Below are 23,952 nucleotides of genomic sequence, written 5' to 3'. Positions count from 1 at the left end.
TAAATTGCACCTACAGAGTTTTGCTCACTTTGTGAAAAATAAGCACCTGGTTGCAGAATATCAGTTTCAATTAACTCTTCCATTAGAGACAAGCATATAAATAAATAGCAAAATAATACAGAAAGCTCTTCATTCACAGCCTGTAGCAGAAAGTCTTTATGATGAACTGTTGGTTTTCATCAGGCAGGTGCAGAACCAGGATTTGACAGAAGCTTTGTAACACGAAAGGTGGTTGAAGATTAGGAGCTGTCAGCCCTCACAAGCATTTTCTAGCTATTTCTGCCAGAAATCATCTACTGACTTCAGAGGCTAATGACTTAAACACACCCATCATCTGCTGCATTGAAATGTCTTATAAACAGATTTAACATGGTTGTTCTTTAATGAAAAAGAAATATAGCCTCTGTGTGCCTTCATTCTCATGGGGTGAAGAGATTACATTCTCAATTTAAAACCAAGCAGCATTATCAATATCCCTTGGAAATTCTACTTAATTAAAATGCTCTAGTCATAAAACCTGCCAAATAAAAACTTCATTCAGTTTCTCAATTAACTGCATTTAATTAGAATTATATTATATGGAAAGGATCTGTTTGTAGCTTATCTTAATCAAAGAGATTGTGGTTTGGTCAAAATAAACAGAACATTAGAAAAAGTAATGGATACCAATGAAATGAAGTGTTCCTATCTCCACATTAAGTCTGTTTATCTGATACAAGGAAGGGAAAGCCGTACTTGGTTCTGTTGTGATTGCATCCCTAGACTCCTATCTGCTACACCTGGGTGCCGGCAGGCAGTCATGGCTGAAGACTTTCCTGTGTGGCCCTGTGAGTTTACAGATATTTTTTAAATTATTGACCAATTCACGCTTCACATTGAAGTACACACTGAGGCGAGTAGAAGTCAAACCGTACTGATATTCATTCTTTCCCAAACTTCAGATAATCAGATAAAAATGAATGTGTTGTAAATAAAACGAGTCTAGCCTAACAAATGTTTATTATTAGCCTATAATTATTGCGGGGGTATTATATAACCCTCTATCACAGATAATAAGACACCTGTTACAATTTGCAATTGCCTATTTACCTTGGGCTGACAAATGTTACACTTACACTGTCTCAATAACCGCACCATCCACCTCCCAGCACCCATCTAACGACCTCTGCCTTAACCATCCTCATCTGAGCTACTTTCCATCCATTATCTCATGAATACTTGTTTGCATTTGGTGTTTTTTTCCATTCACTCCATCGTTGGAGTCCTTCCTCCTGGCCCATGTGGTTTCTTCTCCAAGCTAATGCATCCTGGCATCCTGCTTCCTCTTCTCTTCCCACCCCTCTGTTTGTTTCCATGATTCTCCTGTACCCAAAGCCTGGGAATTGTAGCCATGCCTATGCCATTTTACCCTGCCCAGGTTTTAGGCCTTCCAATGAACCAAGCAGGTATAATGTCTTAGGCAGGTTTACATGAAATGGATAGGTGTATTAGGGCAGTAATCAGATCTTGAGTGCCATCAATAAGCATCAAAATACAAGCATTAGGCCACCCCCAACATGAATGCTCAAAACTTTATAGAAACCAAATGTCATTAAATTATCTGAGTGTCATATTTTATTTTTGTCTTATTGTCATTAACAGACCTAAAATTATTTCAAAATATTTTTAAATAAATTGTTCTCACTCTCTGAGTTACATATGTGCACAAATATACTTTGATTATATTCAAACCCCAGCTCTTCTTAATTCCTCCCTGATCCACCCAAAGGCACCACTTCTATGCACTCCCTGTCTTCTGTTTACATATTTATTAACCACTGATTAAGTCCAGTTGTTGCTGTGTGCAAACTCACCATTGTGGAGTCATCCATTGGATAATGATCCACCTACCAGTGCACACTTAGAGAAAACTCCAGCAGTCAGCTCCTCACCTAGGCTTGGCGCTGAGTGAGCTCATGCCCACCTCCTGTTGATATGTTGGCTGGCTTGATCTTGCACAGACAATCCCAGCTGCTGTGAGCTCATGCGCAGGATGGAGTTGTGGAGAGGGGACATTGCTTCACCCTGTGCCCCCACACCTGTGTCACCCAAGTGTTCATAAGTATCATCACCACATGGCCAATCGAGGCACAACGATTTGTTGTATGAAAACTTAAGATCAAGTCTAAGTTCTTCAAAAACAATTCTACCCCTAATTAATTTTTTCTTTCTTTTTGTTCTGCCTCTTCTCATCTTCTGATAATTTACTCCAAGGTCCCTTTTTTAACTACATATAGCAATGATAATATACCTTTTAGTCTTCTATTTTTCAGAGACAACTCTTTCAATGTGACATACAACAATAACCAGTAGCTGAAGGTTGTGCTATCAATGTTTTTGAGATTATACTGAAATTACATCACTTTCCCCCTTCTTTTTTCCCCCTCTATCTATGCACTCCCATATCCCTTCCTTTACTCACTCTCTAAAATTCATGGCCTCTTTAATTGCTGGTACACACACACACACACACACACACACACACACACACACACACCTTAATATATAATGCCGGCTCAGTTCTTGTAATGTCATTTGTAAGTATATGTTTTCAGGGATGAGCATTTGGTATTGGATAACAAGTTTCTCTGTTATTCCCTGAGGAAAACCATTTCTCTCACTCTGAGCATTCCTTGGTGCCTGCACTATTTCTGTCTATGGTTGTGGCCTCTTGAGCTTTCCCACATCACATTAGCATGTCTGTTGTTGTTTTTCCTGTTCTGCTCATACTTCGCAGCCATGCTGGTGAGAGTTTAGGAGTGCAGCTTCTGAGTTCCTAGGAGAAACAATGTTGCAGTGAACTTCCTGTTCCTCTGGCTCTCGCTCTCTTGCAGATACCTCTGCTGAAATGATTGCAGGGCTTTCAGTGCAGGTGTGCTGCAGGTGGTCTGCTGGCACTGGGCTCCACACCTCTGCATCCCATTTGTGGTATTTTTTAATGGTCTCTATCTAAAGCGAAGATTCGTGGGTGAAGAATGGGAACTACACTTACCTGGGGGCAGAAGCATAAATGTTTGCAATGCAGTTATGGATTATCCTGTTTAAGTAAAGTGTTGTTGGTTCTCCTAGAAGACCCATGAACTCACAAACCATGGGTAGTTGGCTAGTTTTACAGTACCAGGCATGATTTTTCTTTTATGTGTGGGTCCCACTAGAGAGCTGTTGGTTATTTCCAAGGTATTTGTGCTACTGTTGCACCCTCCCATAGGCTATTGTGTGGTGCTGCTCATCGTTCTGATTCATGGGCACGGTAGGTGGACAAGAGTACTGGTTGCTTCCCTCCTTTTGAAGCCTGCACGGTATCTCCTGGTCCCATGAAAGTCATACTGAGGGATTACGCTTTCAGCACAGAGCCATTGTTAGTCCTCCCCGTCCTCTGACTGAAGTGAATGGTGTCTTTAGCAAGGGAGAACCTTTGTCTTCTTAGAGGCAGCCTAAGTCGAGAGCAAAAAGCAAAAACCTATAAGTTTTGGAACTCTCTCAGACAAGCCTGACAACCCAGAGGGCTTCTTGTGCCTTTGTTGGAGTTTTTGTTAGTAATCTATAGCGCTTAGGGAAAGCATTGTTAGTTCATCTGGGAAAATTTATTTAAGCTATACATGTATATGCATACAAAGTATACATGTATTGTAAGGCTTTTGTTGTTTTGGGGTTTTTTGTTTGTGTCTTTGTGGTTGCTTTTGGTTTTAAAGGCAGGATTTCTTTGTGTACCTTTGGTTATCCTGGACTTGCTTTGTAGACCAGGCTGGCCTTGAACTCACAGAGATCTGCCTTCCTCTGCCTCCCTGAGTGCTGGGCTTACAGGCCTGCACCACCTCTGCAGCCAACTGTTATAGATATATTTAGGTAGCTAATAGTTTGTCTCATTATGATACTTCTTATGTTAATCTTCTTCCTACTTCATGGTTGTCTCCCTCATCAATCCCTAATTCAGATAATTTGTTTTCTGCTATTTCCCATTCTACTGTATTCCCTATCCTACCCTACAATGCTCCCTCTTTATTTTCCTGGTTTCTACAGTTACCCTGTGTTTGTTGGTCTGGTGATAGTACCTTATTGACTAACAGTTCTTGCTTTTCCTGGACAGAACTGGTCATTCAGTTAAGAAAAATGGAGCAAGAAAAATTAGCTAGACTAAATTGAGTAAACTCTAGCAAATGTAGTTCTTTTTATAAAGGTTGTGTCAGCACCACAAAAGCCTTATGAATTTGGAGTATGTTGTAACAATTTACAGAAAAATGGGAGAAAACAGAGGTATGTGGGACAGAAAGCAACAGAAGTCAAATGTCACCTGCATGTTAAAAATAGGAAGAGGAGACAAAGATGGGTGGACAAATGTAGAGCTTGCAAATACAGCACTTAAGAGATAACTAGAAAATGACCTGTCTCTTATCATACCCCTTCTTTAGGCCTATAAGAAACAACTGTATGTTTTAATAATAATAATAATAATAAAAACCAACTTAGAAAATCCAGTAAAAGTTTTAAAATCTTAAATGTCTTTGTTTGGTAAAGCAATAGCTTGCTGTCATTTTACCTCCTTTTGATAATGGTGTGCATTATTATACCATTGTAAACACTACTGTTTGCTTAATTATCTAAATATACTATACATGCTATAGAACATATATCTACCTATTACCAAGGTGAGAAGCAGAATTGGGAGCGTTTCATGAAACACTGCCAGCAATGTATTTCTCCTCACAAGAAGCAAACAGGCAGCACATGCTTTTCCAGCCTTAGGAACTGGGCATCATGGCTCAGTGCCGCTTTAAACACATTGGCATGCCTACCGGGAAAGGTAAAATATTAAAAAGAGATATTGACTCAGAGGCAAACAGGCAAAAGAATAAGAAGATGGAAATTGTTTTCTCTAATGGGCTTTCAGGAATATTTTCTTTTATTCATAATATTAGATTTTGTGAGTAAATGAAATGTATTTAAGATAAATTGAAGGCCCGCTACATCATTAATCATGTAGTGATCATCTTTAGGATTACAATAGCTCTCTCTAATAATATACGAAGATGTATGCCATTGGAGTTGAGTCGTTTTCACTTTATTTTATAAATGAAAGACAGGAAAAAGTAATTTGTAAACAAAGTTCTCTTTTTCTTTTTGTGTTCCACTCCTAGACGATGACAGCTCAGCACGGGTCAAAGTGATGCACACGAAGATTGATACTCTGGACCAGCAGCAAACACAGGAATTGGCTTGTGAGCTCTCTCAGTTATGCAGTCCAGACATGACTTCTGCAGCCTACAAAATGAAACAAATACTCAAGCTTGTCATTCGGGTTTCTCAACAGATATTAGAGACTGTCCTTAGGCACCATGGCAGGAAAAAAAAGAAAACCTACAGTAGATAAAAAAATAAAAAATAACCTAGCTGTTTCTCTTCTTTCTTTTCAGTTTAATACATCTTAAGTGAAAAGAAAAGCCTAGTAACTAAAAATAGAAAGGCGTTGTTATATGGCAAAAATGAACATGCAACATGAGACTGAATACATGAGCTGGGGAGGTCAGGCATGATGCTTGCTTCCAACATTCAGCCTGATTCTTAGGAGGGTGGACGTGAAGACCTCAGGTCTGTTTACGTCGTGATTGGTGGGTTCTGCTTCACTCTCCTCCAGCTGTTCTGCTTCCCCCACACCTGGGCCCTCTCCCAGCAGGTCTCTGCTGTATACTTCCTACAGTATGAGTCTGCTCCTAACAGTGATTTTGCTACTTGATAATTCTTGAGATATGTCTTAATAAGAGAGAGGAGACCAATGCCCTCCCCTGCCATTTCTCATTGTTAAAATATTTCTCAGTAATAATAATCACAACTCAATATTTAAAATACACATCATCTCTAATTTTTATGTCATTACCTTATCAGCAAACTTGATTTATTTAATGATTAGCTCATGCATATATTAGTACAGTCACTTGCTAGTCAATTAAACAGGACAGCGCTGTGGGAAGGCAGTACCATCTAACATTTAAACATGGCTTGTGAAGCAAGAGGCAGAGGTTGGAGTCACTGTGTGCCACTTCACGTGTTCACTTGGGAAAAAGGACACAAATGCATGTGTGTAGATGATCAGGTCCTTTGCACGTACACGACAGTTGCTCTGAAGTAGGCCTGCCAACTGATCAAGACATGTTTTAACATAGGTATATAAGAATATACATCATTTGTTTGTTTTGTGTGTATGTATGTTTACATACTAATGTGTGTTCATTCATATATGTGTGTGTGTATATATGTATGTATATATATTTGATGTCACTGATTTTGTGTTTTATTCTGTTGATAGTTGCAATATTTCTTCTCTCCCTGTCTCATGTGTGTGTGTGCGTGCGCGTGAGCATGCGTGCCCTCTAGCACAAATGTGCATCCTAGCTTTGTTATCATATAAACTTTTCAATTAACAGTCAGCGCTGGTTTCATGATAGCTTTCTCTAACATAGTCACAAATCTCCTTGAAAAAGATTATTAGAGAAGCTTTCCAATAAATTCATATATCACAGAATAACCAAGCAATAGAAATTCCATCTTCAGCTACAATCTATATGCCCGCATGTAAATTAGCGGACATTGATGCATGGTGGAATTTGTGCTTGATGATTCCTAGGATCTTAATTTGAGGAGACGCTGTTAAGTTATGATTTTAGGTAGCCCTGACACTGTGGGATAGGGACAAAATGTCATTAAAGAAGAGATAAGCGCTGGAGGAGTAGGAAGCTCCTATTAGTGTCTATTTTCTGTGTCTACCAAGTTATCTACAAACATAAGTCAGAATCCAAAACACATCAATGGCACTGTTTTTTCTTCAGAAAAAAAGGGGAACATTAGCTGTGAATAATGCTTTAAAAAGACCATGCCTCATCCACCGCTTCATTTCTTTTAAAACTGCTTACAGCTGCAGGCTTTAATTTCACATTCAGGATCCCAGAAGAGGAGATTTTTCTCTCCAAACACTTTGATCCATATGTGTACAGTTATGATCCCAAGCTATGAGCCTAAAATAAAAGAATAGGTGTCAAAGGTATATACTAAGAATATGTTACAAAAAATAAACCCTTATTGCTAAGGGTAACAAAAACAACATACATCTGTGTAATATTGTATGCTTTCTTACTAAAAATGCTTCAAAAAGGTGGCTATGTGCACACTTAAAAGAGAATTCTATACAAATAAAATATTAGGGTTTGCATTTCAACCCTTGACTATTAATCAGCCCTTTAGTCTGTCTGTTTGCCTTTCCTATCTTTCTGTCATTTTTGATTTAAATTCCATTTATCATCATTCTGTCATCATCATCTTCTTCACCATATCTCACTATCCCTTTTTTCATTGTTGAAACCTTTATCCAATTTCTTTTATTTTTTATTTTTGAGAAAATGTTTCTCTGTGTAGCCTTGGCTTCCTGGACTTGCTCTATAAACCAAGCTGGCCTTAAACTCAAAGCCATCCTCCTGCCTCTGACTCCCTGAGCGCTGGGATTAAAGGTGTGCACCACCATGTTTGGCAGCCTTTATTCAACTTTAAGATTTATTTATTTCATTATGGGTGTATGAGTGTTTTGTTTGCATGTTTGTATGTGCACCGCATGTGTCTGTATTGTCCACAGAAATCATAAGAAGATGCTACCAAATCACTTGGAACTGGGATTATTGATAATTATAAGCCAGTCTATAGATATTGGAAACCAAATTCAAGTCTTCTGCAAGATCAGACAGAAGTCCTCTGAGCTCTCAGACATCACCTCACCCTGCCTTCCTTTTTCCTCCTTCTAATGGATCAAAATTCTGGGCACTGCTGAATTAGTTTGTTTCCAAAGCAATCAGTTCTGTGATAAAATGTCTTCAGTTACGCTGGCCTGTGTAAAGCACACTGTGGCTGTGTGTAAAGTGCAGCTTCAGTAGAGCATCCTGGCTCTTTATGAATTAGCCCGACCTTTTCTCACGCTCTCACAAATCTATTCTCTGGTTATTCAATAAGCAATCTTGAAAAAAAATCAAAAGCTCAAAGTTATAAAGAAAAATGTAAAAGAGTCTATAGTGCTAGAATCTTCTTTATAAAACATACCAACATATGGATATATAACTATGTGTGTACATACACACATGAGCATACATACGTAAGAAGGGGTTAAATTGAAGTTAAACTACAATGGGGAATTATGCCCATACTAGACAGACAGCATAGGATAACAAGCAAAAAGAAAACAAAGCAAACATATTCTAGAAATCAGCTACTTCTTTTGGAGTTGTTGGTACATGAATTCCCTTTAATCCCAGACATTACAGACAATTTCAGATGCTACTGACTCTCCTCCAGAACCTGACCATAACATTTTATTGCTGAGCCCCCCATACACTTATGTCATAGAATATGGGGAAATAAATCCAGTTCATCACTACTCACCAGTGTTCATAAAACTGGAAAATGCTTTCCAGGTAGCAGAGGAGGAAGGAGACTCGATCTAACCCAACTGCCAGCCTTGTGAGCTACAACGATAACTGTCCCCTCAAGACCTTCTCCATCATTGCGATGGTGGCACAGACATCACAGGAATAACCAACTACTTTCTGGTTGTAGTTAAGCCCCACATCACAAGATGAAACCTGTATCAGACACTTATCAGACTAAGAACCTGTGACTACACAAGTCATAGACCCTTGGGGAAAATCTGTTATTATTCTGCTAAATAGATGTGGTATTAAACCAACTCCTAATGATTTGTCATGGATTAACTCACCTTTCAACCCACATCTGAAAAGCTTCAGTTTGTAGTGAGTAAAGATCAGCACAGATACCCAAGTGCGGAGAATAAGAAACTGAAGAATGTCCCGCCTAGGTGTAACATATTAACATAATTTTCCCATGGCTCAGGTATTTTACCAAAGGAGCATAACGTTTATAAGAGGCGAGTGTCTTTTGGATACAGCAGGGTAGCTGAATTCACATGTGATATTGTGTACAAGACCTGTGTAAACCTAAGACAGAGCATGTTCCAGTATGGAGAGGGAAGCTGGACCCAATCTGTTGGCAATGGTTAGCTGTGTTAGAGGGAGAGTTGGTTTTCTCTGAGAGCATAGCCTCTGGCAGGCAGCCCACACACCAGTGGAACACCACCTGCCTGAGAACACACCGGTAACATCAATTGGACTTGATGGCTGAACAAGAAAAGACAGACTTAAGTGAACAGAGAAGGGACGGAGGTGTGGGAGGTGGTGAGGGAGAAGATACGTTTGAACAACACACACAAAATTCCAAAAAGCCTTCAAAATATGTACATGAGAAGACACTTGCTCCTTGCTGGAGAACCTTGCCATGTGCAAAAACAATCAGATAGACACTAAAAACTAAAAACAATACAAATAAAACAAATAGATGTGTACATAACAAAGCAATTGCCTTGGCTATATATATATATATATATATATATATATATATATATATTCAAGTAATGTATTTGGTATTAACTTTTTCCTAAATTTTTAGAAGCCAACTTTATTTTGAGCTCCCTTTGAATAATAAGAATTCAGACAAAATTTCAGAGTTCGCTTGAGCTATATGAAGAATCATGATGGCAGCAATTTAAAATTCACTAGAAAAGCCTCATTCAATTTTGGAAATAAAATTGTTTTGTGGAACAAAGTAGATATTGGTGGAAATATATTGTTAAATTGGCGTGTGATAGAATTGTATTCCACGATGTTTACTCAAAAAGTTGGGAATGTACTTATACACTGAAGGGAACAGGGGATTGTAATTAAAAATGTATTCCTTACCTTTCTTCACTAACTGCAAATGAATGGCTAGGTCTTTCAGCTGCTTAAGTCCTGATAAGGCCTAGAGAGAAAGAAATGCATTAACAGAATGAGGAACAGTCCCCAGCTCGAGGCTGGCATGGCAGGGCTGTGGAGACAAGTAGAAGCTTCCAGAAGAGAATGTCAGGGACATTCCTGCGACACAGAATTAAATGAGTTGAAAAGAATTCCCCCCACCCACCCAAGTAAGTGCTACAGACAAGCTGCTACAAATCTACTGCAATATCTTCTTGTAGCTTCAAGAAAACAATAGCCTATGAGACCCTAACATTGAGGGTATATCACACACTCCAGTGCTACTTGCAGGTTCTGGTAATAACCTGTGTTTATCTGAAATACAGGCAAGACTTCCCCCTCAAAGTCAGATCTGCTTGTAACCGGACTTCAATTTAGAGGCAATGAATACCAGTGGGGTTAATACCACAGAAGGCAAAGCCCCTTTACCCTCTATGGCCCTCACCTTCGGACAGTGAGTCATACAGCTCCAAGAACAAGATAGACACCACTGAGGAGTTAAGGGAACTGAGTTCTACACTCACAGGTACGTTCACCCTGGACATTTCATCACAGGTTTTACTGTCTCTTCTTTTTCTTCAGAGTCTGGCTTTGATGCAGAAATGTGACAGATATGTGTTGAGCCAGGGCTTTTAATTCTATTTTTTATTTAAATGTTCTACTGGCAGCATCCTTAGCACCCGTGAAGTAATAGTCATCTTGAGTCTTCTCTACCCAAGCATCCCCACACGGAGAACACTTGTAACCCATGTGAACAATCAGAATTTGGTCTCTGGGATCAGCTGCCCAGGAGCACTGCAGCTACACATCATTTTGTTTAACTTCTTTAAGAAGCAGACGTCTAGCATTATAACTGCGGTACTAATAACCTAAGTCCTTGGGGTGTTCTCCCTGAAGACCCGGGAATGTACGAGAAACTCACACCAGGAGATAAGAAAGTCATGTAGGTTTTGCCAAGCATGCCGTGGCTGTGTGAAATGAGTCTTTAATCCCGCTGAAACGCTGCAAGCCAGCTTACAGCATGCATGGCCTACTTGCATTGCATCAGTGTTAAGGGTGGCCAGCTCTCCGCAGTCTTTGGCAGAAGTTGCTTGAGTTCCTCCCTGTGGTGAGCCTAGTTTCAAAAGGACCTCGCAGCTTGAGATTACCCCCAGAAGAAAGGTTTGCAGTGACTGGTAGGTGATAATGCCATTTTACACTAGCATGGTGAGGCCCAAGAGGAAAATGTAGTAAAATTTAATACCTGAATTCAGGATGTCTGATTTTCACGCTAAGATGACACTAGCTTCACGAAATTAGTTTTTATAGCTTTTCTCCTTTCATAAATACATGGTATATATATAACCTTCATTAAAGAAGACTAAACTGTCCTATAACTAATAATAAAAAATTCCATAAAAATAATCTTGAAGTTGGCATGTGATATGACTCAAGGCTGATGATCTGAGCATGATCCAAGGAAGATATATGAAAACGCTTGATGTAGTCTTGTGCATCTGTGACCCTGGCACTCCTGTGGTGAGGTGAGGGACAAGAGCCGGGAGAAGCACCTGGACACTGGTAGCACAGGTCTCTGGAGTCCACAGAATAGCAGACATAACAAGAGATGTTACCTAAAAAAGGTGGAAAGAGATAACAGGGTCCTTATCATTACCCTCTAATCTCACATCCACATGCTAGAGGACAGTATCACATATAGACTGAACAATAATCACAACAACTTAAAAATCTTCAAGCATTTTTTTCTTCTTGTCTAGGGACTGTCTTTTAAATTGCTCCTCGTGTAATCATTCCTGAATTTATGTTGTTGAGATGAGGTATGAGCAAGAATCATTTCCATTTCTTTGTGGTTACAAATATATTCAGATGCACACACACACTTGCAACCTCAGAGCCCCGCCTACACTGGGCTACCATGTCCACTCCTGCCCAAACGATGAGGTAGCTTGGACTCACATGTAGAAGGTTGAGTCTAGCATGTCTTCAGTGTGGCAGAAAGAATGGACAGGTAGGTCTGGCCTACACTGGTTTTGAGAGTACATAGTAATGCTAAACTATGTTCTCTAATAGAGTTTTGGGGAGACTCCCCTGTGAAGAATATTATCCCCGAGCATAATTAGATATGTACATGATTTTAAATCCAGGGAACAGATCTGCACAGGAAGAGGACTGACTGACTATGAAAACAGAGGCCCATTCTCCCTGAGCACCTTAAAAACCAAACTACCTCTCTCTTGACCCTCATGAAAGGAAATTCCAAGCCGCAGTCAGGGTTCTCGCAAATCATACACACCCTCCTTTGTCAAGTCAATCTTAATAGTTTATCTTTTTTTCTAAAATGCACTTACTTCTCTGTAAAATCTATGTAACATACATTTTCTTTTTTTGTTTTTAGATAAATGACCAAGAACATGGATACATCTGACTGGACCCTGATTATTGATGACAATGCATATATATATTTTAATGTAGAAAGGTTTTATTTGCAGGGGAGCAGGAATTTAATCAAACAAGCCAAATCCCATGTCATCATCTGACTCCTCAGACTCCTCCTTCTCCTGGTCTTTCTTCTCCTCTGCGGCTGCAGGGGCAGAGCAAGCAGCAGGAGCTGCAGAGCCAGGGGCAGCAGAAACAGCCCCAGCCCCAGCAGCAGGCACCCTGGCAAGCTTGCCAACACGCTGAGCAGTGCCATCCTCGGTGTTTTCCCCATTCGGCTCACTGATGGGCTTGTGGAGCCGGTCACCGTCCGCCTTGATGCCCACGCTGTCGAGGATCTTCTTGATGTCTTTGGCGCTAGGAGAGGCGTTGCCCCCAGGGCGGCCAGCAAGTAGGAGGCAATGTAACGCGTGTCGGCAGCGGCCAAAAGGCCTCACGCGTGGATCTCGGTGGCGTCTGGCGGCGAAAGCGACAATGCATATTTTTATACTATAATTTACTTATAGCATATCTCCCTTTCTTTTCCTTCTTCTAACTCTCCAGTATGTCCCTCCCCACTCTGTTTCAAAATCATGACCTTTGACACATTTATATTCCTAAATATAACTTGTTCAGTCCATATACTGCTCTCTGTTTTGAAGGTTGACTGTTTAGCTATGGAAACTGATTGGTGTGCCCTTCCCTGGAGAAGGTCATGTCACCTGTGCTTCGATTTGTTCTTTGCCTTATGCTTTGTTCGTTTGTTTGTTTCGTGTGTGTTAAATTGCAGCCTTATGGTCTTTTGTCTGCCTAGTTTGGCCTGTTTTAAATGTCTCTGTTGCTGCTGGCATCTTTCACTGTGCAAGCCAAATTCCCTTTTACGGAACGCACATTTTACGTGTAACTCTATCCTACAGTGATGGCACAGCTTATTGGTATAGCTCCCTAATGTTGTCGCCAATGTCTAGTAATATTCTGTGTCCACAGAACTCTATCCAGGTAAGACAGAACTTTAGACATGCTTAGTTCCCTCTGTTCTTTCAATCTTAACCCGTACAATGCCATATAAATTATAATGTAACAGTGTGTGTATGTGTACATTTCTGCATGTATGTATGCATGTGTGCATGTCTGTGTGTGTGTGTGTGTGTGCATATGTATGAACATGTGATGAGCTAGTGAAACCAATGGAAATATGTGCTTGCCTTTGGTTCTGTGTTAGCAAGTACTCCTGATGTCAATTGTCTTGCTGTAATGTGACATAAGAGCATTCTCTAGATTGCATATGCTGGGATGGACCTTACTTTCTGTGCAGGCTAGTTTTGTGTAAACTTGAGACAAGTTGAAATCATTTGGGAAATCGAGAAAATTTCTCTACCAGATTGACCTGTGAACAAGCCTGTGGTACATTTTTTTTAGTGACTCATATGACATAGCTCAACCAACATGGTGGTGCTATGTCTGGGCAGGTGGACCTGGGGTGTGGGGGAAAGCAGGGCAGCCAGCAGGTCAGCAGCACTCCTCCATACCCCTGCTTCCATTCCTGCCCAGGGGTCCTGCTGAGCTTCTGCCCTGACTTTCCTCAGGAGTGGCCTGCGGCATGAGCGTTGTGAGGTGAAATGAACCGTTTCTTCCCCAAGGTGCTTAAGGTCATATTTTATCACAGCCGTTGCAACCCTAACTAAAACACTTTCCTCTCTTGGTTTTAAGTGAAAGTTTACACTCTTGCATGCTTTAGGTTATAAGGCTGTATCTTTTTTGAAATCTAATGTCATATCTCCACAGATTCTTCGTACCCAGTATTAGTCATCAAAAGCTGCTTTACAAATTTGACTACTATCCATTCGGACATCACAATTTATTTTCTTTTTCTTTATATCATAGTCTTTAAAAAATTCTTTGTTTCTTTGCTTTACTAAATGTTATTATTTTATGATATGTATTTTTTCCTAAAATATTTGTCCTCTGAATGCCTTTTGGTTTGAGTTGTAGGTCTTTTAAAATAATATTATTATTTACTTGAAATATTCTTCTCTGCTTCTTTTAATCTTACCCATCCTTCATTCTGAGATCCATGTGTAACCTTTAGTATTTACTTTCATGTTTAACAACGTGATCTTCCATAGTGATGCTACAGAAAAATACTTCAAATTCACTCACTCCAAGCCACCCACTGATTTTTTCATTTTATTTTTTAAAATTTAATTTGTTTATATATTTATTTATTACAATTTATTCACTTTTTATCTCCGCTGCAGCCCTCCGCCATTTTCTCCCAGTCCTACCCTCCTTCCCTTTTCTCCCCCTATGCCCTTTCCCTAGTCCACTGATAGGAAAGGATCTCCTCTCCTTCTATCTGACCCTAGCTTATCAGGTCTCATAAAGGCTGGCTGCATCATCTTCCTCTGTGGTCTGGCAAAGCTTCACCCCCGACCCCCACCCAGGGAGAGGTGAACAAAGAGACTGAGTTGATGTAAGAGACAGTCTCTGCTCCCCTTACTAGATAACCCACTTGGAAACTGAGCAGCCAATGGGCTTCCACTGAACAGGGTGTCTAGGTCCTCTCCATGCAAGGTCCTTAGTTGGAGTATTGGTCTGGGCAGGCCCCCTGGGCCCAGGTGTTTTGGCTCATCAGTCTCCTTGTGGAGTTCTTGTCCCTTCCAGGTCTTTCTATTTCTTTCTTCTTCCATAAGGATTCCAGCACTCTACCCAAAGTTTGGCTATGCATCTCAATATCTCCTTCAATACCCTGGTGGCTGGAGTCTTTCAGAGGCCCTCTGTGGAAGGCTCCTTTCCTGTATCTTGTCTTCTCTTACTTTCTATGTGTAGCCCTTTTGCCCTTCTGAATGAGGATTAAACATCTTTCCTAGGGTCTTCCTTCTTATTTAACGTCTTTAGGGCTATAGATTTTAATGTTTATTCTATGTTACATGGTTAATATACACCTATTAGTGAGTATATATCATTTATATCTTTCTGCTTCTGGGATAGCTCACTCAGCATGATCTTTTCTAGTTTCCAACATTTGCCTGCAAATTTCATGATTTCCTTGTTTTTAATTGCTGAACAGTATTCCATTGTGTAAATGTACCACATTTTCTGTATCCATTCCTCCATTGAGGGACATCTAGGTTGTTTCCAGGTTCTGGCTATTATAAATAGAACTGCTATGAACATGGTTGAGAAAATGCCCTTATTGAATCATAGGAAATTTTTTGGGTATATGCCAAGGAATGGTATAGCTGGGTCTTGAGGTAGCGCTATTTCTGATTGTCTGAGAAAGTGCCAGATTGATTTCCAAAGTGGTTGTACAGGTTTACATTCCCACCAGCAATGGAAGAGGGTTTCCTTTTCTCCACATCCTCTCCGGCATGATCTTTGCCATTCTGATGGGTGTAAGGTGAAATCTCAGGGTCGTTTTAATTTGTATTTCCCTGATGACTAAGGATGTTGAGCATTTCTTTAAGTGTTTCTCTGCCATTTGCTACCCCTCTGTTGAGAATTCTGTGTAGCTCCATACCCCATTTTTACTTGGGATATTTGGTTTGTTGGTGTTTAACTTCTTCAATTCTTTATATATTCTGGCTATTAGCCCTCTGTCTGATGTAGGGTTGATAAAGATCCTTTCCCAATCTGTAGGCCATCATTTTGTTGTGATGACAGTATCCTTTGCTTTACAGAAGCTTTTCAGTTTCATGAGGTCCTGTTTACTGATTGTGTCCATTTCAATAGTGATCGTTGTTGCATTTAATGCTTACTGTGTGTTCTCTCTCTGTATAGTTAACTATTGCTGTAAAAACACACTATTCCAAAAAATTAATGGTGTGGTGAAATAGCCAGTTTACTTGCTTATGTAAGGGCAATTGAACTGACCTCATCTGGATAATTCCTTAGCTGGCTGCAGCTGAAGGATCAACTTCAATAGCTCATCTTTCTTTGGATGTCTAAGATTTTCTCACTGATACCATTGGCAGCAGTTGGCTAGGAAGCATTCTGCTCAGTCTAGGGAGTTTTCTGTTGGCACAACTATTCTATGTCCTTAGTGGTTATCATATTTCACAGGCAACAACAAATTTCTCCACTACCAATTTAAAATATCTCACCAGTAAAAGTAAAACCCAAATGTGCAAGTATTTGCAAAGTTTCTTCTTGTATTGCTCTTGTTAATCTCTCATTGGTCAAAGTAAGTCACATGGCTTAGCTCAGATTTATGAAGTAGGAAAGTAAACTCTATAATCTTTTTAGGAGAAACATCAAAACCTCTGTAATCATTGTAGGAAGAACAGTAAAACTACATTTTAAGGGAGAATTGCAGACAGGGATAAACTGAGAACATGTTGTCACGCTTTAGAGCTCACTCTAATTCACTTGCACACTTGCTCCTGTGTGTGTATCAGTAGAGGATGCAGTTGACCTACCGGAGTTTCTGTGTAAGTATGAAATGAGTCCTCAAACCCCAGGAAGTAGAATTCTCCTTGGCTCTGGTGCTTATATAAAAAAGAAAGAAAAGAAACGTAACCGAAACCCAAGTATTAGCTTGCTCTCCACCTGAGTGTAGGAGATGATGATATGGAATGTGCCTTAGAAGAGAAACATAGTATTTCCTCAGTTAGTTGCTCCCTGGACTGCATGTGTCATGCCCTCTAAACATTGCTGTTTGTTGCTCTCTGCTTTCTTTGTAAACCTCACTTTCATAGGCACAGGATGTGGTGTTACAGAAGGGTGACGGGTTCCTGTGGATTAGCTGTAGGGCTCTGCGTCGTTGCCACACCCAGCCATCCGCTGACAGAGTGGCTGTATGCAGTGCCTAGATCTGTCCCTTGACTGAATAATCACGCACTGTGTCTAGCTTTGCACCGTCACCACATCCTGCTATTCTTGCACATAGCACTTAGCTTCCCACTCGTCCTCGTGCTTCTAGCCCAGGGTGTTGGGGTGGTGGATTATGGTGTAAGTCTGCCATCACATCCCAAATCCTAAGTGCTGCTATAAGATGTGAGCATGTACAGGTAGAGTATTTGTTTTATTCTCTTGAACTTACATGGATCTCGGGCCATGTTTGCCTGAATATGACAGTAGTCTGCTCTGAGTGTATGTTTGCCTCAGAGCTTCCATTCCCTGTCACTTACGTGTCAGAGACCATCACAGAACAGTGAGAATAGGCTTAGACTCTTGCGTGTTGAGAAGCCATCTGTAAGACTCTTGAGGGTGAGGAGGGCTTGAGTGGCAGGGAACACAGACACCAGGCACATGGGCTGGCAGCTGATGCCACACGAGTCACCATCAGCACAGCTGCAGGAAAAGTCTTCACACTGGGTTGGGGCTGGGTAAACTGAAGGACTGAGGGACCTTCACAGTTTTAGGGCTGAAGGGCAATGCTGGATCACTTCCTCTGTGCGCTGATTTCTGTAGGAGCTACACCAGTTCACACTCTCAAGAGCACATGTGAGGACTCTGTCCCCGCATCCTCGCTGCGATTGGCTGCTTGTGTTTCAGGTGAAGCTGCTCTTACTGCAGTGAGATGGAATCTTAAAGAAGTTTAACTTCCCATTTCTCTGACACATAAGAGTCCTGAATTTGTTTTTCAACTATGTTGACATTTGTTTTTATTTATTTAGGAACTGCTTATTCAGTTAATCAGCACGTTTACAGATTGGAAGGGTACTGTGGAATGGGGGTGTTTAATTCCTGCAGTTATTTATATATTCTAGGTACAAACCTCCTAAGGTGTCCTTATCAAGAGTTTCCTTCTGTGCTGTGGCCTGCTTGTCGCTCGGGTAGTTGTTTCCTCTGCCACACACAAGATTTGTCATGTGCTTCCATTTGCTAATTATTCAAGTTATTCCTTATGATAGTACAATTATTTTCAGAAAATTTCTGCCAACACCTATATATATTGAAGTGAAATTGATAGAAGTGAAAATTGTCATGCTAATTGAAATAAGCCACACTGAGGAAGACAAATACCACATTTGGTCAATAATGAAGATTTTAAATTTTGATCCTGGCGTAGGTCATGAACCCAGAAAGGATACATGAGTTTGTATTCTTTGTTTATTTGTTTGTTTTTGTTTCTATTTAAGAGAGAAGTCTCAGGGAGAGAAATAATAGAATTCAGTAACATGATAGGCAATAGTAACTATAAGGGAGGGGAGAGAAAGGGACCCCTCCGGATGGGAAAGGTTGAGCAGAGGGCTTTGAGAATAAAGAGGGCCAGAAGGAATGTATGTGCACAGGCGTGTCAGCTGGTAAAGCCTGGAAACCCTTCTTCTGAGTGCAGGTCCCCAGAGCCCAGCTACCAACCCAGACACTGTGGTTTACCCCAATCACAGCCTTGAAATGTGGGAAGAGGAAGGAGGTGGAGACACACAGATCCTGGAAGCTCATTGCCAGATAGTCTAGCCTATTCAATAAGCTTTGTGTTCCTCCAGGATATAGGGGAGGACTGGAAAGATTCTTTCTGCTGTTCCGTGTTATGAATCCTCCGCAGTCCCTCAGATCTACCTCAAGTCCTGTATCCAAGGCTTTGGCGTACTATATGGTCAGCTGTGCCAACCGCAGCTTCCGGGCTCTGACCAGAACATGCCCACCCACCATCAATGTACAGTCACCTCATGTGCCACATCCGAGTTCTCTGCCACCGAAGTAAGTCCTGCATATTACATGGCAAGATCTAGCCAGGTGAGGCCAACTTAGCCTCCTGTGGTGGTTGGAATTAGAAAGCCTTCCGTCATAGGCTTCTGTGTGTGAATGCCAGACCCCCAGCACGTATAACTGGAGAAGTATTAGAAAGGGTGGCTTTGTTCATAATTTCTTTTCCTTTTGATTCCTCAGAAAAGGGGATGAGATGAGAACCATTCACAAACCTTTTCAGCTCTTTCTGAACTTTCACTTGCTGGTTCCACTCAGCTGTTCTGGCCTACACTTCTCTTCAAGCAGAATGATTCAAACTTGCTTCTCTTGCTTTTTGGCTGAATTATTCTTCCTGCACTCAAAATAATTCTGGGATCAGGTTTTTCAATCTCCTGGCTCTTTCTCCTTCACCTGTGTCTAGCTTGCTCTCTCTGCAATCTTTCTCTGAAAAACTGTCCCTGGAAAAGTACCTCTCATCTCTTCCCACACTGCTCTTAAGTATCCTCTCTTTATTGCCCTGTTCTCATGAGAGTTGGGCTTATCCTATCTCTGACTCATTCTTTCAAATTTTTCTCTGATTAATCACTTTGTCTGCCCCTCTATTAGACATCACTTTCAAACCTGCCTGCTTCCTTCTGCCAACTCACCTTACTCTCATTGCTTTGCATTAAAGGTGTATACTAAAAATATGTTTGTATTCAAGCCAGAGCATAAGGTAATCCAGAGTGTGTCTGCATTGCAGCTGGATCGTATAGACCTAGAAGGCCTTTGTATGTGAACTCTTGATGGAGTAGTCATGTTGCTGGATTAAAATTCCTTTACACTTGTTAAAGGAACTATGGCACTGAGGGTGACCTTTGAAGATTCAAAAGGCAAAGCCAGGCCCTAATACTTCTCTCTCTCTCCTTCTCCATCCCCCCTATTTCTGCAGGCAATTTGCAGATGACTTGCAGTTGACTCATTCTCTCAGCTACTGTTCCAGTGCCTGTCTGCCTGCCTGCCACCAGAAATCTCACACTGATAACCATGGACCTACCCTCTGAAGCTGTAAGCAAGCTCCTAATTAAATGCTTTCTTTTATAAGTTACTGTGGTCATGGTATTTCCTCACAGCAATGGAAACTCTAACATAGGCAGAAGTTGGTACTAGGATTGGTATATTGCTGTGACCAGCCTGGCCAGGCCGTTGTTTGGAGGAATATGAAAATCTTTGTGACTTTAGACTAGAAAATCAATTGAATGCTTTAAGCGGGGCTAATGAGACAACCTTCTAGAACTGTGGAAAATAATACTGCTTTTAACAATGTCAACTATGTAAGCCCATCTCAAGAGGTTTGAGAGAAAGAAAATCATTAAGTGATTGAGGGAATGTGGCTGCTGTGTTGCCCTTGTCCAAAGACTCTGTCAGAAGCTAAATGGAAGAGTTTTAAACTATCACAATGGCATAGGAAAATTTCCAAGGCAGCTGAGTACTGCCTGTGTCATGTGGTTATTAGTGATCATTCTTTTGCAGATCTACAATAAAAGGAGTAAGCAAGGACAAAGTACTATTAAGAATATAAATATCAACCCCCAAATCAACAACAGAACAGCAGTAATTAATACACAACCTTGAAAAATAACTGTAAATAGTAATGCTTCAATTCTACAATCAAATGACACAGGGTTGTTGAATGGACCAAGAAACAAATCTACCCATCTGTTCCCTACAACAAATCTGTATTATCCCTAAATATATGTTCAGCGTTAGAACAAAAAGACTGAAAAACATACTCTAATAAAGCAGGGCCAAGAGGCAGGAAGGCACTGCTGTTTAAATTGGCAAAGTAGACTTCAAACTAAAACTGATCAGAAGAGACTTTAAAGGGCCATTTTATCCTAAACAAGGGAGTAATTATCCAATGTCACTAAATCACCCTAAGCATAAAGGCACCAGATTTTCATTTACCCAGTTTCATTAGTATGTATTATTAAACTTAAAGGCACAGATTCTCACCAATCCATTATAGTAAGTGATTTCAATACTGCTTCCCTCAATAGACAGATCATCTGTAAAAAAAATAAAGTGAACATCAAAAGTAAATTACTTCATACATCAAAAGGACCCAGCAGATATCCACAGAATATTCTACCCAAACAACAAAGAATATACATTCTAGTCAGCAGCACATGGACATTGTTCTGAAGTATATCATATCTTAGGACACAAAAAATTCAGAAAGACTGAAATAACTCCATGTGTCCTGAATGACTGTAATGAAATAAAACTTAAATCAACAGCAAACAAATATCTGGTAAGTACACAGACTAATGGCTGTTGAATAACTTTATTGCTGAATGATGAATTGGTCAAAGAAATAATCAAGAAGTAAAAAAAAGTCTTGGAATTAAATTAAAATACAAGCACAATACAACAAAATCTCTGTGACACATTGAAAGCAGTTCTACAGGGGAAATTTATAGTTTTAAGTGCCTACATTAAAAAAAAAACAGAATGAGCACAAATAAATGATTTAATGACTCAATTCTAGAATCTGGAAAAAACAAGAACAAATCAAATACAAACCCAGTAAACTTCAAGAACTAACAAAAATCAGAGCTAAAATTTATAAAACACAATCAAATAAACATGAAAAAATATAAGTAAATCTAAGAGCCGGTTCTTGGAGAAGATAAAGAATATCGACAATCACTTGTTCCAACTAACCAAAAGTTAAAAAAAAAAAGTTTTGAAAAAATCTCAGTCATTCAGTTTTACCAGTAAAAACTTGGGAGCCAGAAGCTGTGGTGAGAGCCTGCTGGCTCAGAGAGGAAAAGAGCCTGCTGACCTACCTCCACAGCCACTGTCCCAAATCCCCACTCTCCTTCTTTGTACTATCTCAAAAACTGCGTGAGTCACTGTCCCTCCCTTCTACTTCCTGGAATCTCTCTATCCATCCCCTTAATTTCCTCTTGCTCTCTATGTTTGTTTTTTTAATGTTCACTCCTTGTCAACTGGTTGCTTGCTCTGCCTCTTGGCTTATGGTTGACTTTATTTAATCCTCTTCAAACAGAAGGTTGTTAGGTTAAGTGTGTGTGTTATGGCTGAGCCACCAACAACTAGAAACAGGTTTTTCTCTGGGCTCAAAGTCTGAGCAAATATCCCTCAACTTAAAATCATTTTGTTTAAATAAAAAGGAAAGATTCTAACTCTAACATAGTATAACGATTTACAATAATGAAGCTATTTCTGCCAAGCTTTCCACAATGTCCACCTTGGTTGTATTTGGCAGTCTAAGGATCAAGTATTTTTTAGTTTAAAGTTATGTTAAAAAAATACAACAGCAGGATCAAAGTCTTAGATAATTTAGTAAAGCACAAGCTGGAAAAATGAAGCCAGAGATGGATCCTAAAAATCACAAAAAGTAAAAGGAGTCAAACTATTCTTATTTGCAGATGTTACGATAGTAAACTTTAGAGATCCCAAAATTTCTACTAGAAAACTAGAAATGATTAAAAATTTCAACAATCTGACAGGATACTGAATTTTCTCATTCTTTACAGAAGTAGAATAAAATCCTAATGTTCAAATAAAACAAAGAAATAAACAAAAAAAGACACTGGATAGGTAAACCAACTCTGAGCAGAATGAATAATAGTGGAGAGATCACCATGAAAGATGTCAAGATCTATCATAACGCCGTAATAATAAGAAAATGGTACTGACACAAAAACAGATGCGCGATCCAATTGAATAAACTTCTAAGACCCAACCAAAAGTGGACATAACTGTAGCCATCTAATATTTGACAAAGTTAACAAAAAACATACACTGGATGATTAAAGAAAAACATTTTTAACACGTGGTACTTGGAAAACAAGATGTGCAGATGTAGACTGTAATTACATCATATCTACCACTTTCACAACAAATTCTCCATCGCTGTATGATGTAGATATAGATAGCTATAGACAGATACATAGGTAAGTATAAGGGCTTAACTGGACCGTGTAGTGGTTTGGAAGAAAATGGCTTCCAAGGCGCATAGGAAGCAGCAATAGTGGGAGATGTGTTCTCGTTAGAGTAGGTGTGGCTTTACTAGAGGAAGTGTGTCACTGGGGAAGGCGTTAAGGTTTCAGATGCTCAAGCCAGGCCTACTGACATTCTCTTCCTGCTGCCTGTTGATCCATATATAGAATTCTCGGTTGATTGTCCAGCACCATGTCTGGTTTCTAACACAACCATGCTTTGCTCCATGGCAATAATTAAATAAACCCGTGAGGTGTAAGCCAGCCCCAACTAAATGTTTTCCCTTATAGGAGTTTCCATGGTCTTAGTGTCAAGTCACAGCAATAGAAACCCTAAGACAGACAGTGATGGAGGAATAGGTTCAGGCACACAGCTACAAGTGTCGAATCATCCAGCTGCCCAGGTCAGCTTGCTTCGCCTGCATACGCCTGCTTTAAAATTCCAATCCTTCTGTCAGTGGGGACAGCAGCAGTTTTTCTGCACAACAGTCTTTGCATTTGTTGCTTTATTACAAATGCACTCTTCAGGAGACCTAAAATTTAAGAAAAAATGCTATTGAAAACAATTTTCTTATTTTCCTACATCACATTTAAATAATGTAAAAATTATATTGAAAGGCTGACATTTCAAAAGGTCCAAGATGTTATGTTGTGAGTGCCGAGTCTACGTCTCTGCCCACCATGGTGTTAGGTTTACAAGGACAAGGAGCCACACCTGGTGTGTTGCATCTCTTCTGAACGAAAATCCTCACACTGTACATTCAGAGTTTGTACAGAATTAGTTATCTCCCCTGCCTCCATCCCCACGTAAAGAATCTTAAAGGAAGCTAAAGTTATCCAGAATTAGACTAATAAAAGGTATGACTCAAAGCAGAAACTTATATAACCTTTGGATCAAAGGTTGCTATGCTTTCCAGTTATAATTTACCACTATTTAACTAGGTTCTCTCAGACATTCCTTCAGATATAAAATCACTTCTGACAATTAGATATGAATAGTCAATTCCTGTGACACAAAA

The 23,952-nt window shown here is 40.0% G+C and overlaps 1 pseudogene; it reads right to left on the bottom strand.

Moving 5' to 3' along the window:
* Positions 1-12,355: 12,355 nt before the first annotated feature.
* On the bottom strand, positions 12,356-13,895 carry LOC110564319 (large ribosomal subunit protein P2-like; annotated as a pseudogene).
* Positions 13,896-23,952: the final 10,057 nt, after the last annotated feature.

This window comes from Meriones unguiculatus, chromosome 2 (assembly GCF_030254825.1).
Source record: "Meriones unguiculatus strain TT.TT164.6M chromosome 2, Bangor_MerUng_6.1, whole genome shotgun sequence".
Classification (NCBI taxonomy): domain Eukaryota; kingdom Metazoa; phylum Chordata; class Mammalia; order Rodentia; family Muridae; genus Meriones; species Meriones unguiculatus.
The sequence above is the reverse complement of the archived record's forward strand: the minus strand, read 5'-3'. Positions and strand labels throughout refer to the sequence as shown.